Below are 26139 nucleotides of genomic sequence, written 5' to 3' on the forward strand. Positions count from 1 at the left end.
CCAAACACAGCTACTTTTCAATATTCTGCACTATAATCAGGAAATGACATGTAGTTTATGAGACTCAGTTATAAATGAGCTGGAAGCCAGAGAGAGTTCTAAAAGGTTTTGAGTCTGGTAATATTTCAGACACACAACCTGTGGTTTTAATTGGTGCTTAATTGCAGCGTGGGCAGTACATTAATAACTTATTACCTTGGTTCTCTCTTGAGATACAGGCCTGGCAACTTCTCCCGGGGCGTGTGTCATCACGTCAAAACTTTGATTAAGGCAGTGGGAAAAGCACAGACCCAGATCGCATTTTTGTTCAGCTTCCAAGTTGATTTAAATGTAAATTCATTTTTATTTCAGCTCCTCCCATTCTGACAGTGTCTTAGTACGAGGGGGGGGGGGGGCAGGGAAGGAGTTGAAGGGAAGAGGGTGATTCTGCCCAGGTAAGCATATTTGGTTCGTGAGTGTTTGATTCTAAACTAATTTGAATAACTGTGTGAACGCCAATTTGGTTTAATTGAGCTCTGCTTCTCTGAACACCTGCAACTAGATTAGTGACTGACATTAAGGTGTTTTGCTGCATTGGGCCTCCAAGTGCTGCTTCAACTGCTTCATAACTCTGGATTTACCTCCAAATTTTTAATACAACACCATATGCTATGTGCTTTGCAGAATATGCAATGAGCTTGGCTTGGTGTTTCACAGAGCAGCTGTGAAATATGGCCAAGAAAGGGAAAATAATACCTGGGCTAATCCATTCTACTCTCCTATGCCTGAGTACCATGACAAAGGTGGTTTATTACCATTACCATCAGTGTATCATTATCAATATGTATTAGGGCATTTCACCATCGAGCAAACCCCCAACAGGCCATGACAGGTCTAAAACAAACTATGTTTCTGCTCCATCGACAGAAAACATTAAGCAAAGATGCACATCCCCCTGGCACCACCCCAGCACAGCTGAATCTGCCCTCAGAGGTTGAATGGGTTTTTGTGTTAGCAGAGACCAGCACACACTCTGTCCTGGCCTCTGTCAGCTTTTTGTATGCCTGTGTGGCTGTATAATTTGTGCACTGCCAAACTCATTGATCCACTCCCATTCAGAAGGGAAGGGAGGAATGAAGGAGGTGGAATGATAGAATAAAGTAAGACACATGGTAAAAGAGAGATAAACCTTGTGTTAATTGCTCATGAAATCATGTACAAAACACTGCGGTTGTTAGCTCCACCTGAATCCAAAAATTTTTATTTTATTATTTATTATTTATTTATTTTTTTTAAATATATTTATAAGGGACCAGTACAGATCATACAGTGTTGGGTAGGTTTCTAAGGTTGTTATTAAGTTTTCACTAATTACTCAAAATTAGTAATTAGTTACATTACTCTTTACATTACGTTACTCCAAAGTCACCACATACAAACATTGCATCTTTTACTTTTAAGATATGTATGTGCCCCATAATGTATTAGTGGACGAAATGCACAATGTTCTTGATGAACAATACAGTATAATGTTAGGGCTGGTTCAGAAAACCAGCATATCCTTTCCTTAGACAAAAGCGCTAAAAACACAGTGTAAAAATAGTTTGTTACAAGTAAAAGTCCTGACATGAAAATGTTACTTCAGTAAAAGTAACCTATAAAAGTATAATCTTCACATTTCAGTGTCTGGAACCATGACACGTTTGGTGTCTTTGCTTAAAAAAAAGACAAAATAGTTGCAGATTAATTTTCTCGCAATCAGCTAATTGATAAATCGACTAATCATTTCAGCTCTGCTTGTGTATATTGTTCGGTGCTGCTGTTTAATCTATGGCAAAACATCACGTAGGTCTTCAAAATGACTAGTAACAAAATTAAACAGGTGTGGAATCAGCTTCATAACACTATAAAATGTTATACTCTGGGTCTGTTTTAAAAAGAGCTTAAAGCAGCAGTTTCTACAAAAATATATTTAAACTTGTACAGCCTGAACAGCTGTGAACTTCAGAAATGGTGCTGTTATTTGCACACACCATATATATATGATTTTGTATATTGCCTATTGGATTGATGTTTGAAATGATAGGATATATGTTTCAGGGACCATTTAGTTTTTAGGGTTTTAGGTTGGAAATATATTTACATGCACTGTCTGGGCTCCTATTCACATGAGTGTTTTTACCCTTTCATATTATGTTCTGTAGTTTACCTGTATTATACTGTACGTGCATGTCACGTGTGTGTCAGTGCTAATATAAAAAATGTCAACAGATGGCGGTCTGAGCTCAGCTGCATCAGTGCGCATCCCTCGCCGCCTCGAGCCTGTTTCTCGGTAAATAGCGATAGTAAAGTTGATAAGAATAGTGTTGCTATTATCATGAATATGTTTTTGCCCAGGTAAGAGTTATATAAAGTGATTGTTTGGGTGACAACACACAGTATAAAAATAGAGCATAAACGTCAGTAAACACAATGAATATGTATTTTAGGTGCGGATAATACAGTGAAGTTTGAGTTGAAGTGCAAGACTGGGATGCGTGTATGTGCTGGAAGCGTTAGCAATTAGCATGAGGGATTAGCTTTAGAAGTTAGCATAAGTAATTCACAGGCTAGTAAAAGTGCCAACATCTATCATTAATGGTCAGTTAGAGCAGGGTAAAATGTAAAATCAAAGCAGACCAACCCCAGCACTTTAAACAGTGTTTTGTGTATAAGAGACAGAGTAAAAATTAAATGATACTGCTAGAAAAATCTGTCAACAAGCAAAGATTAGCAGGCATTTGAGCTAACTAAACAGGTAATGCAGTTACCAGGGTAATGCAACGTTTTCAAACAGCAAAGTAATTATTGAGGAGTTGTGCTAAACATAGTTTTACTAATACAGGTGTGAAAATGTGTTTACATTTTGTATACGTTTAATGTGATTTTTTTACCATAGCATAATAAACAGTACTGTATTTAGGTACATAGTACATATGTAAATGTTTTCTGCAATTGTGTATTCAGTGTATAAAGTGAAGTTTAGATCAGAACTATAAGTTCAGGTGATGGCAGCCATGTTCACAGTCAAGAGCATTAGCAGAGTTGATGCAGGCTGGGTGAATGCCAGATGATAATATCAACCAAGTATTTCACTGTGAGCCTGTGACATGTAGATGTAGCAAACCAGACGTGGATAAACAGGCCGGTAGCCTTCAGTTTGGGGTATTTCTTGACCATCAGCAGCTTTTGTGCTCCTGCTGACTGCACCCAGCAGAACTTTAGATGTCCTGACAGTACAGTGTGGTTACGGAATTCCCTCACCCTCTAATGTTGAACAAAACATGATTTTTAAATGCAGGTTAACCAGTGGTCAGCTACCCTTTTATGAACATCCGGCATGGAAATAAGACTGCTTTGGAGTCACCGGAAGGAGTGTTCATCCTCTTTTGGCTCTTTTGCACCAACCTACCACGTCTCAGACCAGATGAAACTGATGATCAACTCACCCATCCAGCTCCTGGTAAGATGGCAAACAAATTCAAAAACAAAAAGTAATGTTAATGTGGCCTATTTGCTAGCATTGTGACACTATGAGTATGAGATCAAAAGTTCACCTGACTGTAGTCAGACATTGTTACTAACTAAAACATAGCTGATGTGGAAAACTTGCATACAACTGTTGTCAGTGCCAGGAAGGCATCACAACCATGTTTCTATTCTATGTACAGTACAGGGTTTGAACACCGCCGCCCAGCCACCCGTCTTGTATTTGAAAATAAAATTATTCTAGTACTTGTTCTGTAGGTACTCTGTGGATTTGAATCAATACGGGACGCAATTTGTCCCATATTTTCGTTCATGTTATGTCCTCAAAGTGCTGTGAATAATATAATGTCAAGTAAAACCAAACCAGTTGCCACCTTCTTTTACATAAAAGGTGGCAACCCTACGGATAAATATTATCTCTTTTACTTCAAAGCACACCCAGGTTCTTGAAAAGTTTCCTCTAAATTAACGTTACATCCCATCGAGTATGTTTTTCTTTTCTTTTTTTTTTTTTTGCAAAAATGCCCCCCCCATCCCGGGCGTACGGCTTGGTACCACCCCCACCTAATTTTCAGCCAGGAAATACCCTGCAGTACCTAAGTTAAGGTGTATATAAAAATCAATGGAAGACACACTTACTGTACTTATACACCTCTATTATTATCCTGCTCATTTGTCAGCTTTTACGCATCCATCTTCACTCTGTGCTTCATACTTATACCGTCATATGGAGATTGAATAGTTAATTTACAGCGATCACCGTCCTCAATCATTTGCATCAAACGCAGATTGAAGCTTTAAAGAACAGTTATTTCAAATGGACTCCACTCCACACTATTACATTATTTCAAGTATTCCAACTAAAGGAAATCATAAAGGTCTGCTTTTAAAACTAAAGTCAGTCTTTTGACACCATGAGCATATAAAACATGCTTTAAAGCTCTGGCTGTGTTTCAACATTATTTTGAGGGAGTTTATGTAAAGTATAACCACTTAGGGAGACGAGATCCAGATGTGGTTACTACTGTCACTATTCACTAAGCCTTAGCTTGCCTGACTGCTCCTTTCAGCAGGGAGGACCCACTGGTGTCTTCTCTAAACTTTATGCTTTGCTGGGTTCATTGAAATGTTTGTACTGTTGTGTCATCCTCATTCCGTTGGCTTACGATAAATGTTTGGCTTTAGAAAGCACCATGTCATAGGTTACTTTTCCCTAATTAAACAAGATATTTATGGGTAAAATTGTAGTACAAAAGTTAATGCTGCGTTTTTTAATAATCCACAGTGGCAAAGGCGTCATTCTCTGTGCATTCAACCCACTGAGGTGGGAAAAACAATGAATGCCTGCTGTGAAATGTCTCTTCAGCTGCTTATGAGCACCAGAAACCTTAATATGTACAGTTTAAACCAACTAATGTTAATGTACTGGGGTGCTGATAATTTAAAAGCATGCCATGCTGAAAATTACCAACTAAATTAAGATGCTTTAAAATCATGCAATCTTGTAAAAGTAATATTGGTTTACTGTTGACTACGTCGGAAACCATGTTCATTAGGCATCATGCCAGGCACTGGGGATTTAGAAAACATACTTGACTTCCACAAGAGAGACTTTGACTTAATTTCTCTGGTCTTTAGCAGATGCTGCTCTTTGATTTTGGAGCAGCTTTCTGCAAAGGCACAGAGAAAAGGCATCGTAAAACTCAATTGTTTTCCCTGACCTTTAATCAATTTCATAACATTGTGTTACTAGTGGTTTGTGCACTTGTCCAATTGTACACTTTGTACTTGTTTTTTTATTAACTGTCTCTTTAATGTGCTCTTTCACTGTTATTTCATCTGTAAAGCATATGTTATCAAATGTTTTGTATAGAGGATGCAGACCAGGTTATCTGCACTGAACATTTTGCCATTTGAGACTAATGTAGGACATATGAGTAACATGCCAGCACCTCAGATCAGATTTAAAAATTGGAGGGAATGCAGGCAGAAATAAAATGAATTCTACCAGCCTATAATAGGGAAGACGTTGTTTCAATTTGAATACAGAAGCAAATCCTTAAATGGAGCCTAAAATTTGTTCAAGTACCCCCATTACTTTTATACTTTTAAGCGACAAAATGGTGTGGCAAATATTTAGAGACCTACAGCAGTAAATTATTTTAAATCCATGATTCTAGTGTGGGACTTCAACCATAGACTTATATTTGAACATCTTGCTACGGTCCTTTTCTTTCTACTTCCTGGATAAACTGAGCAGAAATGTTCTGTGCTTTGAGCGCTGTGTGAGCAGTGAGAATGAATTTGGACAGCTGTAAAGGCAGATAGTTACATTGTGCCGCGACAGCAAAACTGGATCCAGGAGAAAAGCCATTCAAAAGCCCTCTGTCAGTCCTTTTAGTGACAGAACCCGGCCCTCACTGACATAGACCAAGCACTGGCACCTGATCACCACTGATCAACATCATCTAATTATGCTTACGCTACCGATCAAAGGTTTTAGAACACCCACATTTGTAAAGTTTTTATTGAAATTTAAGCAGTTCAAGTCCAGTGAATAACCTTATGTGACACATAGGTACATTTGAAACTCCCCACTGTAAAAACAGAGAAGTTTAGGTCACCGTGAACTGAAAAATCATATACATTTTTTTAAGTATATTTTTTGGGGCTTTTGTGCCTTTATTGGACAGGATAGTAGAGAGAGACAGGCAATTGGGGAGGCAGAGAGAGGGGGAATGACATGCAGTAAGGGGCCGTCCGATGCGGGATTCAAACCGGGGCCTGCTGCGGCGAGTACTGTGGCCTCTACATGTGGGGCGCCTGCTCAACCCACTGCGCCACTCGACACCCCCCGAAAAAAAACCATATAAATTTAACAGACAACAGGTCTTTTAAGAAACCAGTTAACTTGGCGCTTTCATGCAGCAATGAAAGTAAATGAAGCCTTGAAAGTTAATGCAACCACCTCCTACAGGTGTCCCAACTTTTGTTGATGACTTACAAACCCTCTGTCTGTACAAAAGCAGTGTTGTGTTACCACACCCTCTGATGTATTATTAGGACAAGACTATACTGTAGTACTGTATATTGCTAATTTGACAAATTTTGACAAAAATGTGAGTAACAAAGGAAGTCAAAGGATCCTATAGCCAGATAATGACTCAAAACTTTATAAGAAAAGCACCAGACGGTGGCTCCAAATGATGACATGCCAGCACAGTCTCCAGACTTAAACCCCATTGAGCTGGTGAAAGGTGAAAGAAAAGCAAACTGCAAGAGCAACACATTTGCAGGAACTTGAAAATATTTCATTGTAGAAAGAACGCCAGTTGTGTGTTTGGCTGCTGGATGAGTCAAAAGTTTAGGTTGAATTTAGTTCAACAAGAAGATCCCATGATTCCTTGTTTTTAAAATCTCCAGCTGTTTATTTTTTCTATGCTCTAATATCAGAAACACTGTTTATACGTTATATGTTTAAATTACAGCTAGAAAAATGGGGTGTTCTAAAACTTTTGAGCAGTAGTGTAGGTTACACATTATTTATCACGTTATTTATCAGCTCCAGCTCCGAATGGCAGAGATGTAAACATGACACCCAGGTGCTGTGTTGTCTTTCAGAGCACACAAACACTGTAAACAGACCTGTCACCTACCTAGCATGGCGCTTTTAAACCAGGAACAGTGCGGCTTCACCTTCTGCTGAGTGAGTGCTGCGATCAGGGATACAAGAGAGAGCAGAGCTCCGAAATAAGTTTTAAAAAACACACAATCACTGAAAGTAGAGTTTCACACAGAGGCTCTGACACACAGCACCAACCTGGGGATGGGATGAGATGGATGCATTTTGTCAGTCTGCACGGCAGCGAGCAGCTTACTCTTTGAATCTGTGTATGTGTATGCTCCGTAGGTGCATGCGATGACGTTGCTACCTGCAGTTGTGTGTCCTCTCAGTGTGAACAGAAAGGCAAACCCGGCAGTGTGAAAGGAGGTCAATTTCCTTTTTTACCTATGTTTAAAAAACCTGCTAACTCACGCTCATTTTTGTGTGAAAATAGTTTAATTCTCCTGTTCATGTTATTTCAACCTGTTCTGTCATTGGCAGCTCTTCTGCACATAGTGTTGTTTGTCCCACATTATACATGTACAGCAAACGGCCCAATTCCCAAAATTTGTGGGAGCGGGTAGTCGTGTAAACACAGCTTGTACCTTGTAAAAAGGTCCAGTTGGAAGCAGTGGTGATCCTAGATTGATCCTGAAGCCCATCGAATAACTAAAATTTACAGATGTTCCCTGAATGCCTCTCATGCAGGCAATGGGTATATACTAGCTAAAGCACAAATCACCAGGGGGCCCAACTTAGGGGGGATTTGGGGCAATAGCAGTGTCTTTATGGGAGGTTTAAGGGGGTTTATGGATGTCATTGCAAACTGTGCCAACATGAGGGACCATCCCCTTGGGGCCCCAAGCATTTGCCTGGTTTGCCTCTCCTGACAGTGCGCCTCTGGTTGGTAGTGAAATATTTGTGACAGATGCTTGGAGGGCTGCTGGGGTTGTTATAACCACGCTAAGCGTGACCTGCACAGGCTTGGTGAAATTCAAAGAAGTTACCTGAAAAACAAAGTAGCAAACTGTGACAGCTGGTGAGAGTTTGTGAAGTTCTGATAGATCATTTTGAACTGCGCATTTGGTCTACATGCATTTGCTGTCTCACATACAGTTAATTTAGATCATACTGAATAGGAAAAATCAATTAAACTGCCTTGAAAATTAACCCATACTAAATAAACTTGCAATACAGAGGCTAAAGTTGTGGAGGACTTTCAAGGACTATAACGTAACAAACATAATTCAACACTGATAAACAGAGTTTTTCCTCATGTTCTCTTGATCATACACATCCTTGGAGGTAACATAATACTGGGATTTGGTGGTGATTAGTACATTTGGCTTTTGTGCATTTCCTTTTTGCAATTACATTAGTTCGCCTAGGGCTGTAAGAAAACATTAATCTGGCTGTTGGTTCAGCCAATCACAGAGTGAGTTTTCAGGAAGAATTAGGGGCAGTGGCATCATCAGAGTTGTAGAAATGACTGAAAATGACTGGAATGACTTTGTTCTGACCTGGTTGTACTTGAGGTTAATTGTGATGTGCTTAGAAAAAGGGGACAGGTTTGTTTGAGTCCAGAAGGAGCTGTAGATGAGAGTGAGGTGCTTTGTGCACCACCTAGAAAGCACTGCAATTTTCTTTCATCTTAATATTTCACTCAAGAGGGAGGAGCCCTTTTTGTATCTGTCGGTGCAGCATACAACCGCTTTTAAATCCTCATGAGAATTTTACATATAAAACTCCTCACTGTGAACACAGCTGGCTCCTGTGAAAGTCTATGTCTGTTAAAAGTAGTTTTAGTAGCTTTAGTAGCTAGGAGTGGTCTTCATGACCTTTAAGTTTCAACACACTTTTTCATGTAAAGATTATCTCTGTAAACGACATGTTTCCTCTGTGGAGAATGATGTTTGGTGAGTGACTCGGAATGACTGGGGCACTGGTTTCTGCCGTGAAGTCTCATCATCCTGACAAGCATAAGCAACACTAACATGGATTGTAGGCTATGAACAGTGACATCTTTCTAATTGGCTTGCTGCTGTCTGTCCTGATTTACAAGTGTATCGAAGCCGCTTTCTCATGCCATGCACATTATAAACAATTGGACATGGCTCTTGCCCTCCAGCTTGCTCACAATTACTTCAGTTCAATCTCCTGTCTGTGTGTGTGTGTTCCGCAGAGAGGGTGAAAGAGAGAATCTTTATACACACTGCTACAATTCATAAGTATTTGTTGTAGAGTTAAAAAAAAAAAAAAACACACATCTGTCTAGTTGTGGTAGAACAGAGGTTTTAAAACCCCTGTATGAATACTCAGTCATTTATTCCTAATTTTACAAAAATATTAGCATTAAAGTGTACTTTGAGAATGAAAAAGCACTTGTTAAGCAACAGAGCGGCCCCTGTGAGAGTGTTGTATTATTCTGTTGGATAGTTGCTAATGCATTAAATGGTAAGCAGCATTTTTAACTTGTCGATGGTCAAAGTGAAGTGAATTTTAACGACTTTATATAATGTCGAATAGAATTTAGATGTAGTCTGTTAAACCTTTCAAAGCAACTACTACTTTCAGATAAATGTAGTTAATCAATCAATCAATCAATCAATCAATCAATCAATCAATCAATCAATCAATCAATCAGTCCAATCAGTCCAATCAGTCCAATCAGTCCAATCAATCCAATCTATCTATCTGTTTATCTGTTTATCTATTTATCTATCTATCTATCTATCTTAGTGACTTACATCTACCTTGACATTAAGTAATAACACATTGACAGTTCTGTCAACTCAGCAAAAACACACTGAGGCAAGGAGAAAAATAAAAAAGCAAAACGTTGAGCAGTGCAACAGATTAAAAAAAAAAATCCTGTGCCCAGTCTGAGAGGGGAAGTTTTCCATTTTATTTTTCATTTTCATTATCTGTCTGGTGAAAGTATAAATGCCAGGAGGATTATAGAAATTACATGGGCTCTCGCCTTTCCTGGCCTGGTGCTTATCCTCCTCTCTGCTTATCTCCCTCTCTCTCCTTCTTTTTTCATCCTGTGCTCCTTTACCTTCTTCGTCTTGCTCTCTCCATTTACCCACCATCTTTCCCACTCCACTGTCCTTTTCTGTCTTCTTTGCCTGTCTCTATCAATCTCTCGATGTCATAGCTGCTCTGTTGCCTTCTTCACCTCGCTCCCCTGTGACAGCCCCCTATTTCTACTTCTCCCACCCCTACCCTCGTTTTTAGCCATGCCACTGCTTCTCCTCTGTTTTTTGTGAGTGTGTCGCTCTCACCACCCCACTGGCACTCCCCATGCGGCTCGCGCTGGATCAGCATGACTGGGCCTGGCCCCGGCCCCCATGGGTCCTGCTGGCTGGCCAGTTCTCAGCAAAGTGAAGTGTCTTAAGAAGGGCCCTCCTAATCCTTAAGATCTATTACAGATAGCAGGGCTAACACAGGCGACAGAGATTAGAGGGGGCAGATACTGACTGTATTGATTGGCCTTCTCATCCTGAGGCCAGCCCATCAGCTTGCTCACGTAATAGCATGCTGTAATGAAATTCAGCAAGTACGTCAGAGCCAGCGGCTCGAAATGCATAAAGACTGGACTGAACTGAGGGACACTGGTGGTACTGTAGAGCCACACACTGAGGGCAGGGGACAGAGTGCCTGCTGGTGTGCTACTTTAAGTGGAGGTTAGCATCCCTGCGTCACCTCCCTAAATATATGCTGGCCCACAGTGGCCCAAATTTTCTGAAAAGGAAAACCACTTTGTGTTTGGACCCAAGGGTGTTTTTTTTCTGTAATGTCACGAACTTGTGTTTTAGTGAACCGTTTGTTAGGGATTTTTCTTTGGCAGTCACATTTAGGCATGGTTTGGGAGCCAATAAACAAAAACCAGCTGGACCACTCACTTTGCAGTCTATTACTGGAGGTTGCAAGGCCATGTGAGACAGCAAGGCCATTTTGTGCTTAGCTCAAAAAGATTTGTGCCAAATTTTGTCATTTTTGGAATTCGACAAATGTTGGAAGTGCCCCCGGCACATTTAAGCTTGTACTTTAAAATTTGGATCAGTAAAACACTGATACTGATGAGGGTACAGATGTTTAATCATATATTGTTGGTATGGAAAAGACTTAATAAAGTTAAAAAAAATTTTTTTTTTAGTAAAATTATTTTTCAGGTACAACATGTTATACGTTTAAAAAGAAATGTTCAAATTGTTGGTAATTGATATTGGGAACATACAATTTATACCAGCGTTGGCTGCGTGAGAAAAGAGCTCAGAGAATGCACAATTATATCAATTACTGTGTATGTTGTGGACAAATGGCATGTTCCGACTAGGGATGGGTACCAAGCCCCGGTATTGAACGGGTGCCGGGGCTACATTATTCAAGACCGCAGTATCAATAAGCTCCGACCTTAACGGTTCTGCTATCGGTACTGGACTTTTTTTTTCTCGGCTAGATAAACGTTATCTTGCACATTTATTTAACCAACTCCGTCAAATATCCGTCTGTGCATGATATATTTTCACTATTCTCACAGAGGATGACAGATCTGTCTCTCTCTCTCTCTCTCTCTCTGCCTGCCTGCTGCGGAGGGCAGGGGGGCGGGGCTGTTGTTCCAGTGAGACACACACACACGAGACGAGTGCAGCGCGCACACCAACTCAAACTCATAGCCTACCTTTAGATAGATAACGATGGCAGAGAGAACCAAACGGTGCAAAGTGTGGCGCTACTTTACTAGAGTTGATGCAAACACAGCCCGTTGTCATAAATGTGACAAATGTTGTGTTTGTTCAAGTTTCTCCCTCAAAAAGTATCAATAAGAGTACTGTTAAAGTACCGGATCGATAAGCAGTATCAGTAAGAGTAGTAGTACCGTTAAAATCTTAACGATACCCATCGCTCCAACCCTAGTGACCGGATTAAAGCACTTATGTCCATTGAAGTAATGTTATGCTATCTAGACCGTGTGCTGGGGGAGGTCTGGGGTTGTTTACAAAGTCTTGCTAAAAAGACAAAAACTGAGCTACTGTGGATTCTTACAGTAGCTTTTTGCGCATTTCTCCCCTTGCAGTGGTAGATCCATGTTTAGATTCCTCATGGCTTGAAATGTTTTGGTTCCACTGTGCTGGGTCCATTCAAGTACTTTACTGGCACGGTCCACCACGGCAGGTGCACCACGACAAGCTACATTCCTCAGTGGTTGAGTACAGAGGACGTCTCCAGCAATGATAGATTTACAGAGATGGATAGCGGACAGTAACAATTCATAGTAGCCACAGGTAAACCTGAACCTAAAAATATGTTGCTTTCGCAGTGTTAGTTATTTTTTTGTATGACATACTACACATGATTTGCACTAATGTGCAATTTTCTGAGCTATACTGAACTATATGCAGAGATCACATATCTATTTTGGTTGTATGACTATGCAGCACAGTGCTTAAACCAGCAGTAATGTTCTACAACCTCTTGATATACATAATGCTATAGCGCTACATCTTAGTATGGCTCATTTTATTTGGAGAGTTAGGCCTAGTGTGTTTTCATTTGCTTTTCAAACAGAAAAGTAGAACAAAACTGACAGTTAGATCCCTAAGAGAACAAATACATATTCAATATTCAAATAGCTCACAATTTCTGCCATCTGTCTACCTTTTTTTTTTAATCAGTTTGTTTTCTTTGTTTCTTTGTTTCTTGCACTGCACTTCCCACGCTCCACCAGTGCAGTTTAACTACTTCATTATTATTATTGACAAGAAAAACTTACTAGAATTTGTCATGATTTATTATCAAACAATACAATATTGTCAAGTGTTTACAATCATTCAAGGAGATGAGCAGAGATTCCATGAAGAAAATATGACATTTATTTTTTGGCATAACATTTTCAAACATCTGTAATGTGTTCTGAAGGTTTACTACATCTGGGCCTGGTTAGACCTCTTTTCAGCCTCTTTCTCACGCATTCTTCCTCCTCCTTTGGCCTCCATGCTTGGAAGGAGCAACAGCCCCCCTGTCCCCTGGGTTTAGCTTGATGCAATGGATTGCCAACAACACGCTATAGCTACAAGGCCTCTGCTAATCACAGTATTGATCCTGTAATTCCACCCATTTGAAACTCTTTACCTCGGTAGGCGGTATCAATGAATAAAGTCCAAGTCTCCGTTTCTTCCCTCGTTCGCAGAGGCACCTGGTGTCTCTGGGGAGGGGATTGAGACCTGCGTGCCTTCTCCACATCACAGCCTGCCTCTCTCTTTAGTATTCAGCCGCCACAGACTCTACAGGAAAGTATTCCACGTTGAGATCAAACGCATATAGAGAATGGCTGATCGACCTCCTCTGCTTTGACTGCGTCTTTGTGGAACTGTTGTGTTGGTTTTTTTTTTTTTTTGTTTTGCAAGTAAAGATTGTCACCTCATTGAAAAGAACAAGGATGCAAGAGAGGAGAAGCCTTAGAATGCAAACTCTTATGGGCAATATCAATGGGCAGAGTAATGGCCTGGATTTTGAGGTTGCAGAGAAGGTTTTGGTCCGTTGCATGTTATTTCAAAAGCTGGACTCGTAGAACAAAAACACAAATACACATCTTATTGTCCCAAAAGCTAACTTGTAATTACACAATGTCCCAAAGTAGTTAGTTAGTCTGTCATCTTGTCAGTGAATTAGATTAATTGTGACACACCTCCTTGACAATAATTATGCTTTACTACGACAAGAGCAAACTCAGCAATGCATGCCCTCTGAAGAAAAATCAGGCTGAAATTTACGACATCACTCTGCCTGTGCACTCTGCAATAACGCAGATGGTGCAAAGCAGCTAATGGTGGGTTTAATTTTCCTCAGCACTTTGCATCCTATTATTGACCCTTTTATTGTAGATCTGTGAGGAGATGAGCTTGAAGTCCCAGAGTCATAATGTAATGTTTTGTATGCCTTTTAATTAGACATGCTGCATTAAAGACAGAGAGGAGGAGGAGAAGTGGGAAAACATATTGCAGTGAAAGATGCCAAATCACTTATTCTTGTTTACACATTGTCCTTGAGTAGATGTAGGACTGAGGGTAGACATTTTAGCATGAGGAGGTGAGGAAAAAAAAGGGAGGAAGAAAGTGCCATTGGAGGAGCAGCAGAAAAAAATAGAGACCTGAGGATTATAGAAATAAGAATAACGAAGGAAGGAAAAGGAAAAAAGGAAGGACAGGATTTACATGGAGTGTAGTTCTGGAATGGATTTACAGAGAAGAGACGATATCTGATAGATTTGGGAGAGTGTATCAGTGGTTCAGGGTATATGTAGGTGAGCTCTGTAAAATGTTAACACCAGGATAAAAGTATTACTTGAAATGCGCTAAAGAACTGTAGGCAGAGAAGAGCAGATGAAGTGGTGTCATTTGGAAAAGGGATAGAGGAGAATTGGTTGAACCAGAAACATAGTTTCCTCTCTATCTCAAAAAGTAACAGTCTAAAAGAGGCAATGGACACATGGTAGCTGGAGGGGATTTTAAATAAAGCTGCTCAGGCAAAAATGACAGATGACAGTGTATGACATGACCAATGTCTTCCCTTCTTAAAAAGGATAATTGTGGTTTACAGCCTGGGTCTAATGTTCTGAGTTTTGGACATCATTTTATTGGTTATAGTAATATTGTACGTTCAAAAGTTATTTCTTAGATCTGAGAACATGGTGACTTCAACACAGCCTGATGGGGCAAGTCATATAAGTGGTCAGATAATCACAGGTTGTAAACAAGCTAAACCAAATCTAAAATCTATCATATAATTAAATTTTTAGAAATCAAAAAAAAAAAGATTTTGGTAAGGAAGTGAATAAGCATATTTCCCAAAATGTAGAACTTTCAAACTGAGAGTGATTGCACCTAAAATATCAATAATAATCAGTAGTGATTTTAACATTCAACTTTGTTTGCTCTTTTGCACAAGTTTGGCTAACCCAAGAGGTTGACTGATTGTCTGACCACACATATCTTGTCCCATTTAAGCAATGTTGCTGCATTCTCAGCTCTCTGAGTGACACTATTAGTATTACAGACAGGAAAGATGGCCAAACTAAAATGTCAAACAGAGGGTAAAGAAAATTAACAAAGCACAGGAGATTTAGGCATTTAGCCCATGCAGGTGACAGCATGGCAGTGCTTCACACCTGTCCCCCAAGGTCATGAAAGTTTAAACCTTATTTTACAAATCTATGCCAAACCAACTGGAACAGCTCCTTCTGTTTCTTTCTTGACAGTGTGTTATTGACAGATTGGAATTCCATGGCAACATTTTCTTTGTACTTTATACCAAGCGTTCAGCAGACTGTTCATCTATTCAGCTATTATTAGCCTCAGAAATTCACATGGACCTCTGGACGATGAGGGATTGCCATTGTTCACTCTGTGGTTCATGTGCTGCTTCCTCTTCATTATGGTGCAAAGAGATAATACCACTCAACAAACCCTAACTGCACATCCCTTCATTTGCTCTCATCATTATCGAAAGAAGTGATTGTGCTACTGTGGCCCCCTCCCTTTCTTGCCCTCGACTCACCCTCTTTCTCTGTTATAAGAGGCGCTCTTTGCACTCAGCTACGGGCCATTAAAGTTGTCCCACAGCAATAAGCCTTTGTCTGTGTGACCAAACAGTTGATGCTTGATAAGCGTAATCCTGGCCCGTGTTTAGTCCCCTGAATGGTGCTGTGTGGGCTGCGAGGCCCTTCACAAAGCAGTTAGCACTAAATTGCTCACTCTTGCTTGCCTTTTGTCTCTGGATTTGTGAAACACTTTGAGCCGCTTTGCAGTTCTGAGGGCAGTGGCCTCTGTGGGATGGAGTTTACTGAGGACTGTGTTTTGTAGCTAAACTGACCACACAAAATCAGGACATAGCCCACTTCCATTGATTTATGGCAAAAGTTTAATTACTTTATGGTTTTGGTATGTTATATGTTTTTAAAGTAAGTTTGAGTACAGTTCATTGAGCTCAAAGTTTTATAATGGCATGCATCACAATAACATATAAGATGGCAAAATAGCTCATTTAAATTTCATATTAATATCTAAGAGTGAGGTTGCAGCTAATTTGTGTTTGGTAAAAAAACAAGTGGAGACAGAGAGGACTGAATCATGTAACAACTTCACAGCTACTCACACATAAAATTAAATCATTAGGTTTCATCTACCAAGCCATTGCTTGATGGATGAACTTTGATGACTGAAATGTATCCTCTCTGCTGTATTACTTATTGTGCAAAATGTGTAAATATCCACAGCAAAATGAATGCAGCTTTGTTTTAAGATAGTTTTCCAAGTGATTTTAACATCACTTAATTTCTTTGGGTTTTGAGGCATAAACATATTTCTTTCTGTCACTGCTTTTATCCCCTAGCAAGACTATGGTCACCCACATCCGACTAGCTTTAGCCACAATCCCATTAATCGCATTAGCACTCAAAGGGGAAGCAGCCAAGTTGGATTAATTGGCCTGCACTATGCAAAGCAGGCACAGTGTAACAGGAATTCAATACCAAGGAGGGCTGATGAGTGATTACAAAAACATTTCACTGTCTGCTCAAAGTTTAGCAAGAAATTATCTCTTGGTAAACGTTCTCTCCTGTGTTCCTCACTCTTTTGTTTCAGTATGAATTGACTCTGTCTGCAGTTGACAATGGCTGAAATGCCAATGCCTTGTTTTCTCTCTGTCTGAGATGTCAAAGGATGTCAACATTCTCCACCATCACTCACTTCCCATTTGTGCAGACTTGAGCCCAGCTAATGCATCCTATATGTCCCCTCTGGGCTCCCATACATCAGCGCTTGACCCACGGTAGAGGTTCAAGAAGGAGGGATCATATATTATTTAAATGTATAAAGGGGTGGGGTGAAATGGGGATTCTCATAAGGCATTTTTTTCTGAATGCATTGAATCTGCTGCAAGACATTTAGGTTAATGTGGCTGTCACACATTCACCAGACAGAGAATCCCACTGTGCAGTATGAGAACTTCAGTGTCCGCTTCTTTGCTGAAAAAACATTGTGCTCAAATATTCACACATATGCAAAAAAAAAGAATACTATTACTACTAATAAATCAAAATTATTTGGTTGAAATCTTAATATTTAAGTTTTTTTACATGTTTGGAATATGAAATAAAATTAATATATACGGACTGTGACTTGAAATTGTACGTGTCAGCATTTTAGGGTACCAATATGCACATAGGCCACCTTTTTTTCAAGGTGGAGTGAGTTTGACTGCATTATTACTAAGTAAAATATATTATTAGGTTAAAATGATGGATAATACTCCAATGCAAATGCAGTAGTAATTGTTTCATTCTGATTTATCACGATTCTGCATGAGAGCTCAGCACCATTTCTTTCTTTTTCCAAACAAATACAGCTGCAGTCGAACATAATACAGATGACGTAGACATTCATAGTCCATGCAGTGCACCACTACACTGTCACTGGTGGACAAACGAGCATGTGTTGGAAATCATAGCACAGCCATAGCCCGTGCAAAACAAAAGTACCTCATATATCTGGAAAATGCCTACAATAACTGAATGTTATGAATAATGTACAGTGTACAGTATACAATAAATAAGCAATGAGTTTTCTTTTTGACCAGTCTCGTGTGTCTCTCAACGAACCTTGGTGATTTCAAAAGGTTGCACATTCATCAAAGGTGCTGGCAGAAAAAGAAAGGTCAAGGTTGTTTTCTACTTCTTCGTCTTTCTTTTTTCTTTTTTTTTTGTACCCATCAAACAGATAATGGAAAATAGATGACTGGATACGTTTGATAGAAAAACACCTGTCTTAAATAGGGAATGGATAACAGATGCACTTGGTGTGTGAAAACGGATAGCAGATGTATCACCATGCTCTTCCAAATAACATTAGGTTGCAGACAGAAACATGGAAACGGGAAATCTGTAGCACTCCAGGACAAAAATGGAAGAAAAAAAAAAAGAGAAATCCCACACTACTATACATTTTAAACATATTAAAATAAGTGTTTTTCTTAGGGATAGAATTAATATTGAACCAAATCTGGGCTAAAACCTCAAACATCATCATTATCATCACTAGCAATGTTGTTGTCACAAATGAAATTTTTCTAACATTTTACAGATTTTGTTTAGAATTTGTTAGATACAACATGCAAATGTACTTTTAATTAATGCACTTTAAGTACAGTTTATTAATGATTACCTAAAGCACATAAGAAGTACAGTACCAAAAATGCATTGCAAGTGTACTGTCATATGAAAGATGCATACTCGTATACATTTTTAACACACTATAAATGAATATACTGCACTAATTTTTCACTTGGGACCAGCTAACCCATAATACTCTGTGTACAGTAAGCGTTTAGCTGATTCTCATTGAAAACAAATGCGGCTGTCTGGTCAATTTGCTGGCACTGCAACTAAATTGTCAGTGAAACATCTTTTATTCATTACATTGGCAGTATAGCCTCACAGGTCTTAGGTGCCCAGTGCAGCAGCCCTGTAATTCACTGAAAATATATCTCACTGAATACATGTTTTCTGACTGCTAATTGCGTTGTCAGACACCCCTAGTGCATCTGAGACTATCAGGCCCTTTTTATATATACAAGTGTAGCCTTGGAGGGCTCACCGATGCGATTTGCATCATCTTTTCCCTCTAGTGTCTTTTCGCTTTAAGGTGTTTCTGAATTAAGACTCCTTAAAATGTCATGGCTGCCATGTCTTGGGGTGATGGGTCTCAGATGGTTGCACTCAGAAGCATTACAGAGTAAATCTGAACCAAGTCTCTCAGAAACACTGCTGTGTGCACACACACACGCACACATGCGCACACCATGGCTAAAACTTAATATGGTGCCTTTGTAAAGACCTTTTTTTTTTTTTTTCAAAAAAAGAATAATTGAAGTTTTCTACGCAATTAGTGGTATAAACATTTACCCAATTGGCTTGTTTGTGTGTTGGCCTTTAGATATGACCCTCAGTTTATTCACTGTACTAATTCTCAGAAAAATAGCCAATAGCCTGATATTGATTATCAGGCTAGTATGTGAAAACCATACTAGCCTGTATATATATATACACACACACACACAAAAAACACAGGTATTTTACTAATGATTTTTCTTAGTATCAAAAGGCTGCTATCATTTTTATCCTCAGTGGGATGGATTTGAACATATTCACAATCCAGGCTCTGACAGAGAGTGATGACGCCCATGTATTCTCACAGACTTTATTGTTACAGTTTTTCAGACCATAAACCATCTGTTGCCTTTTTGTCACTTCCAGCTGTTTTGATACTTGGACACTGACAATGCAAATTTTAGAAAGATCCACAGCCTCTGAAATCGGTTGATCCACAGTTACCTCACTAAATCATTGACCACTTGTGTAGTTGGGGCATTAAGCCTTTAGTGTTTAAAAAATAGCCTTTGCTGAAATGAACAGCTTCAGGTCTCTGTCAAACCAACAGAGCGTGAAGATGTGAATGAGATGTAAGACAACATCTGCCATATAATGGATGCTGTAATTTGAAATGCTGCACAACAGACATTTTTTAACATGAACGGTTCCCATTAGGACTGTGTGGTACTGATATACACTGAGCTAGTGTACACATTAACTGCTGGACTAGCAAACAAATGTAGGAAACCTGAAAATCAAAATTTCTACATCTGTTTTAATCCTGCATGATCAAAGTCTATATAGTCTACAGCATCACTTGAAAAATGTCAGATGGTGATCTTAATGAATTCTGTTTGTCTACAAAAAGTAAAATACAATTTTAATGTACAAGGAAGAAGCCTATTTTTCAAAATTCTGATTAAGAGTATCCATGAGAGTGGTATTGTGTTTTAGTAATGCTAGTGGCATTGCCTAAAGGCATGCCGGCCCTAGGCATGCTTCTAGGCACGGGTATCTGTTGGTTGGCCAGTTGCTTTGTTGGTCCACCGCTGTGGTGTAGACTGAAATAACTGGACAACAATTTGATGGATTGCCATTCAATTTTGTGTGCCTTTGTCAGGTCGAAACTTTGACTTATGACTACATAACTGTAAAATAATAACACTCCCATCAGCCTCAGATGTACTTTGTGTTTAGTGCTTTAGTGTTACAGTAAACATTAATGTGATAAAGTATAGTATAACATCCTATTAGCATTGTGTTAGCTTGTTAGCCCACTGACCTTAGCATTTAACTCGAAGCACCAATGTGGAGACTCTTATTTTTAGATTTCTAGATTGCTGTGTAATGGTTTTGATACGCCTCTCATGTTTAAATGAAGATAACCATTATGTGTTCTGAATGAGTTGAATCCAATCAAAGGCAACTGCACCAACTCTTTACCTACTTGCTTATTTTAAGAGGTTATCAATGAATGGTTGCATACTTCAGTGTAGATTCAAGTGGATGAACTTTGTAATAAATGTGTCAGTTTGCATGGAAAGTCAAACACAACTCTCCTTGTGGTGCCTTTCAATTAAACTCTGGTTACAGTTTACCCTTCCTGCTAGACATTCAGATCCATACCCCCACTATCTACACTGAGCTGAAAAAATGTTTTTAGTGAAAATAAGATATTCAGTGTAGACAAGTATAATAGATTTTACTCTGTGAATTCTCACTATGTTCTTTTAAATCTGAGGTCATGGTTTAGCTGTGGATGAGAGGGAGAAAGTTAAGCAGATGCTTTGTAAGCTTCTGCGCTCCGGAGAACTCTACTTCTTATTCTCCAAGGGTTTACAGAAGGAGAACTGTAACAATTTCTGTTCTGATAGGAAGCAAGTATGTGGACCGAAGGGCAAAATCAACTAAAACTGTTTGATCTCCCCACTAGCTGATTTACATTTACAGACCACAGTCCTAATCTGTCCATTTATAACCACCAAATAAAGGAACAGAGACAGAGAGACAGAGAGACAGAGAGAGAGAGAGAGAGAGAGACGGCCCTGTTATGACAATAAAGTCCATTGTCTTGTGTATCCCACCGCTCCCCCTCCCTGTCTTTCCTTTTCTCTATTTTTTGACTGTCTTGACTCCTTGTCTCTCTCTCTCTTTTTCTCTTTCAACATCTGCCCCATCACTTTCTGTTGAACTGACTCTCCTCTCTCCATCTCTCTCCATCTTTCATTCTCCGTTCTCATCTCCCCGAAGGGTCTCCATCTTATCTCCGAGATAAGATGAACTGCCACAGAAAGGCATTGGTCTTCATCTGCTTCTGTATACCTCCCTTCTGGGTTTATGGAGGCACATTTGGGAGGATATATGCAGTTTAATGAAGCATTCACAGTGTGCATGTCTCTGAGTGTGTGTGAGTGTGTGGCGCCAAATCACTTTTTACTTCCATGGATACTCAAGAAATGAAGGGAGGCGCACCTCCTGTACACTTGACAACATTATAAACCTCCATGGTCTCTGAACCATGAGGCCCCTTTGGACTCAACATCAAATAGTTTCCTTTTCAAGGAATTCATTCCGAACTTCGCAGTGTAGTAGACATCCCCTGTGTGTTTATCTCGTGAGATATAGTATGCCCAAAAACATGCTGCACATCCAAAGTGTAAAAATTAATTTAAATTCTTTATTACTTTGTTGCTGTCCTCTGCATAAATAAGAGGAAAAATATAATTTCCTAGTTTGTTGGCTGTATTCCTGCATACTGTAAGATTTCCTCATTCATCACCTCATTCTCTCTCTTAAAAAATGAACGCTTACACACACACAAAGGCACCCACCCACTCATACACACCCACACACTCTCCCGCTGCCTGCGTTCACCCCACTGGCACAGGTGGTCTGCTCTTCACCTCATGAGAAGCCCGCCTGGCCCTACTGCCTGAGCGATCTCCCATGAGCCTCTCTGTTACCATTCTGAGCAAGACAGGAAGGAACTACAGTTCAAAACCTGATCTGTTCTGTTCAACTGCCGCTCGCTGCCATCTGGCTGCGCTGCATAGCGAGGCATTGCAATGATGCGTGCAGATGTAGGGGAAATCTGTTTGCCTCCAATGCAGGTTGTCTAGTGTATAAGGATGGCAGACTGGCAGATGTTAATGGTATGCATGTATGCACATACAGTGCTGTATATATAATATTCCTGCGTCTCCAGTGGTGTATTTTTCATCAGGTGAAGGCCTCAGCTGTGGTGTGTGTTTGTGTGTGTGTGTGTGTGTGTTTGTGTGTGTGTGTGTGTGTGTGTGTGTGTTATGATTTATTGGTGAACGGCTGTGTGTTGTTGCTGAATCTGCAACTGTGCTACAGTGCCAGCAACTGATCTTCATAACAACATGTTGTTCTCTGTTAGCGACAGGGACAGAGGAGAGGAATGAGAGGAATTGGAAGGCAGAGAATGAGAGAGCATTTCTTTACCTTTGAAAATGATGCAGTGATTATTTATTGGTTTGTGTGTCTGTGTGTTTTTACAAGCGAGACATACTGAGGCAGAGAGAGAATATGTAGACAGTGCTGTCTGACCCTGACCTTGGTTTGATGCTTTTCCTACTGGAAATGCAAAAACAATATTTTATTTATTTATTTATTTATTATAACTTCAGTATGTGTGACATATATGTTATTTAGAAAAACCTGAAGTTTACAGTTCTACTGTATACTGAGAGGCAAATCCAGAATAAGATGAGAAGCGAACTGCAGAACCTTCTTTTGCCTATTAGTATTGTGATTTACATGCATAAGAATTTTATTTACTATGTAATGACATACATGATGTGGGTTTTGTAAATGATGGATAGGTAATCCAGAGGTAACATTTCCATAAAGCTGGGGGATTTGTGAGAGACAGATTAAATGAAAAATGCCCAAAACTGATGCAGTAGACGCTGAGATACTTTTAGTCCCTACTTTTAAGGTCTTTCATTTGACTTTCTCTTTCTGTTAAAAAATGTACCCTTATATCCAGGAAACAGCAATCCTGTTGACACCATCAGGAATTATTTTGTTAGAACCACAGAGGGCATTATACAGCTGTTTTCACAGTGTGCGTAGGACTCCTCATGCCCCCATTTAATATGTGATCGCATGTTTTCAACATCTCAGAAATGCAGGTTGAAAACATTCTGCAAACATCTAATATGATAATTTGCAGCACAGCTGGTTGCTTTGCCTACTTTGTCCTACAGATGGCAAGGCAAGGGAAGTTTTTTAATCTTCTATGGGGGGTGGGGGTAGGCAGCTGCACCAGGGCCCCAGAGCCCTTTGGTCCCTAAAGGCCCAACATTCACTGTGTTGAACTTAGTTGTGGTAATTTGATTAATTGGAGCTTTGATTGGAATCATGGCAATCTGCATTACTGTAGAAAATTATCAAATGACATAATATGGCAATCGGTCTCACTATTATTTAGTTAAGTTGCCAAACAGCAAATGGAATAGTAAAGGGGGAAGCAGCTAATTTTTAGTCCTGGCAGGCTAATCCACCCAGACCACTCATATGTCCTCATATGTATTTTTGTGGTCATTGAGGAAAGGTGACTGTTCCAGAAAATTAAATTTATAGTGTTAGAGAGTGATAAATTGATACATGTAAGATGATACCCACACACTATCTGTATTTTCTTAAGCCTAATCAACACCTGGCTTGCTTGTTTGGTCAACGTGTCATCACCTCTACCTGCAAACCTGTCTGTGCAGTATGCTGTAACAGTTAGCGTCCCAAAATAAAGGTATTATGGTAAAGGTTTAACAAGAAACTTAAATGGTTTGAGAATTTGCTTCTATAAAGGGCAAGTAGGATTTTCTTGAGCTCTGAGAAAGGATTAAATGGCCAGATATCCTTTAACTCTGCATCATGGCAAAGGGCGCAAATAGAATTCACATGATGTTGAGTCTGCTGTAATCAATAACCTGTAAACCAAGGATGGATGGTGAGCTGTTATGGCCATAAAACAAGGAGCCACTTGTATTGACATGGCTATCCATACTACTCTGCTAACTCTCTGTCAACAGGGGAGAGATATTTTTGTACCTTTTGCCTTTATTTCTTGTCATGCTGAGTAATGTTAATGCTCCCCGAGTTTTCAGAATCAGAAGATTTCTTGGAAACGCTATTCCCTTTTCAAACCTCCTCTTTAAGGAGTTTCATGGACAGCTTTTTTTGCACTGCACTACAGATGGCATTTTCAGTGCAAATTTAACATTCAAAGTAACTTTGAAAACTTTGAACAGAAAAATTTTGGTGTAAACAAATGCAGTAGCACACGCATAGATCTAAAAAAAGGCATGAGTTAGCTGTCTGATTATATAATGACATCTAGGCATGCTTAATTATACACTTTAATGTAATTATAGATTAAAAAAAAAGTATAAATAAAGACAAGACATCAATTAGTTTTAGACAGTCCATGTCATTTGTTCAACCAGCTTTAAAGAAACTTCGCTTTCAATGCCAATATAGGAAGTGGTGTGAGTGTGTTACACAGCAAAAAGTAAAGGAGGTGAGATCCTGGGAAATGTATAGTTGCACAAGCTTTTAATTTCAGCATTGGAGACTTGGGTTTGTGCTTTACCAACAAACAGACAGATTTAAATAAAAAAAATTTCTAACCTTTTCCAAGTAGTTTCTTAATTGCTTTTAAGACCCCAGTCACACAGCAGTTAGAAGGTTTATAGCCTCTGTAATGTGGTGTATTTGTGAGTGAAATGAAATATGTGTGGGGTATATAACTTTGAGATTGAGCTGAAAAGATTGCTTATGGATTTGAGTGAATCACTCCAAAGTACATGTGGCTTTGCAAGCATTAATCTCTGGAGAATATGGGGAATACGCTGTTGTTGAGGGATATGGAGCTGTGGAGGACAGTTCACTTCCACCCACACTTCCCTAACCTACATTGTTAGATTAGTAAGAGAAGAACAGGGAGGAATGAATAAATTAGACCTCAACCAAGCTCTTATAGACAATTTTTTTCCATCTGATATCCAGACACACCAATCCTAAAATCCATGTTATTGCTTATTACCAACTACAATCAATGGATATATCATGGGGAGGGGCTAGCTGGTCACTCCACACTATTACATTTAATTGGATACATTTATATTCATGCCCCAGAGAGAGAAGAAAACTGAGTTATTTTGATATTTAATTACTTGAAATTATATTTTTATTTATATATTGTAGTTGAAATATACCGAGATAGTTCTTTGGTCTGCATTTCTGTTACTAAGAAACCTCTGCTGTGCATCAAAATACATACATGTATTCAGCCTTGGGTGAATAAATAAATGAGTCAGTCAGTCAGTGAGTTTTGTTGTAAAATTATGATTAAAATAGTAGGTAATTAATGTCTCAAAAGACAATTAATCAACGAGTGTCAAAGAAAAAACTCAAATACCTACCTGAAATCCATTAAACATAATTAGATTATAATTTCAACCTAAAGAAAGAAGCTACTTCTACCAGCTTCTTGCAAGCACAGTGCTTTTGCCTGTAGCTTCTTTCATACAGTATCTCCTGATGTTATACTGCAAAAGCTCCACAAAACATGCCAGATGAGACATTTGATGGAAGTGATACATATTGATTTTTAATAAGCGACTTCTGCAGCTTTTAAGATATTACTTTCACAATTAATAGCATCAGCATTGAGCCATTAAGCTGAGTGTTGCTTTACACCTACTGTGTTTTCATCATTTGGCATTTTTATGATTATGGAATAAACTATGTTAGGCACTATTTTACTCTTCCCTAAGTGATCAACTGAGGAGAAGTCAACTAATTTAAGTATAGTTTGTTTCACTTCATATGATTTCTGTGCTTATTAAGCCCTGCTGACCACTTGCTCTATGTAATGGAGCATTGAATTTACATTACAAAACATGAAAATTAAGAATTTAAAGTATTTTGAGGCTGCAGTTTGTAAACAGAAAATTCCATTACAGTATGCACATAATTTAAAGGTGAGTTCATTTCTTAGTAAGAAATGCTCTGCATCCTCAAAGATAGGGATGCCCCATAATAGTCTACCAAATATTAGTTGATAAGAAGA

The 26139-nt window shown here is 39.2% G+C and overlaps 1 protein-coding gene across 2 annotated transcripts in view; it reads left to right on the forward strand.

The window, feature by feature from the left end:
- Positions 1-2214: 2214 nt before the first annotated feature.
- The window catches only part of LOC130187259 (cadherin-22), a 220257-nt gene continuing 196332 nt past the window's right edge, over positions 2215-26139 (forward strand). Inside the window, exons 1-2 of one of the 2 annotated variants that reach the window (XM_056404695.1) lie at positions 2215-2311; positions 3320-3481. The gene's annotated coding sequence lies outside the window, so the exon portion shown is untranslated. Of the gene's footprint in view, positions 2377-3319; positions 3482-26139 lie in introns of both variants that reach the window. The other variant, XM_056404701.1, reaches the window with a different exon arrangement.

This window comes from Seriola aureovittata, chromosome 2 (genome assembly GCF_021018895.1).
Source record: "Seriola aureovittata isolate HTS-2021-v1 ecotype China chromosome 2, ASM2101889v1, whole genome shotgun sequence".
Lineage (NCBI taxonomy): Eukaryota > Metazoa > Chordata > Actinopteri > Carangiformes > Carangidae > Seriola > Seriola aureovittata.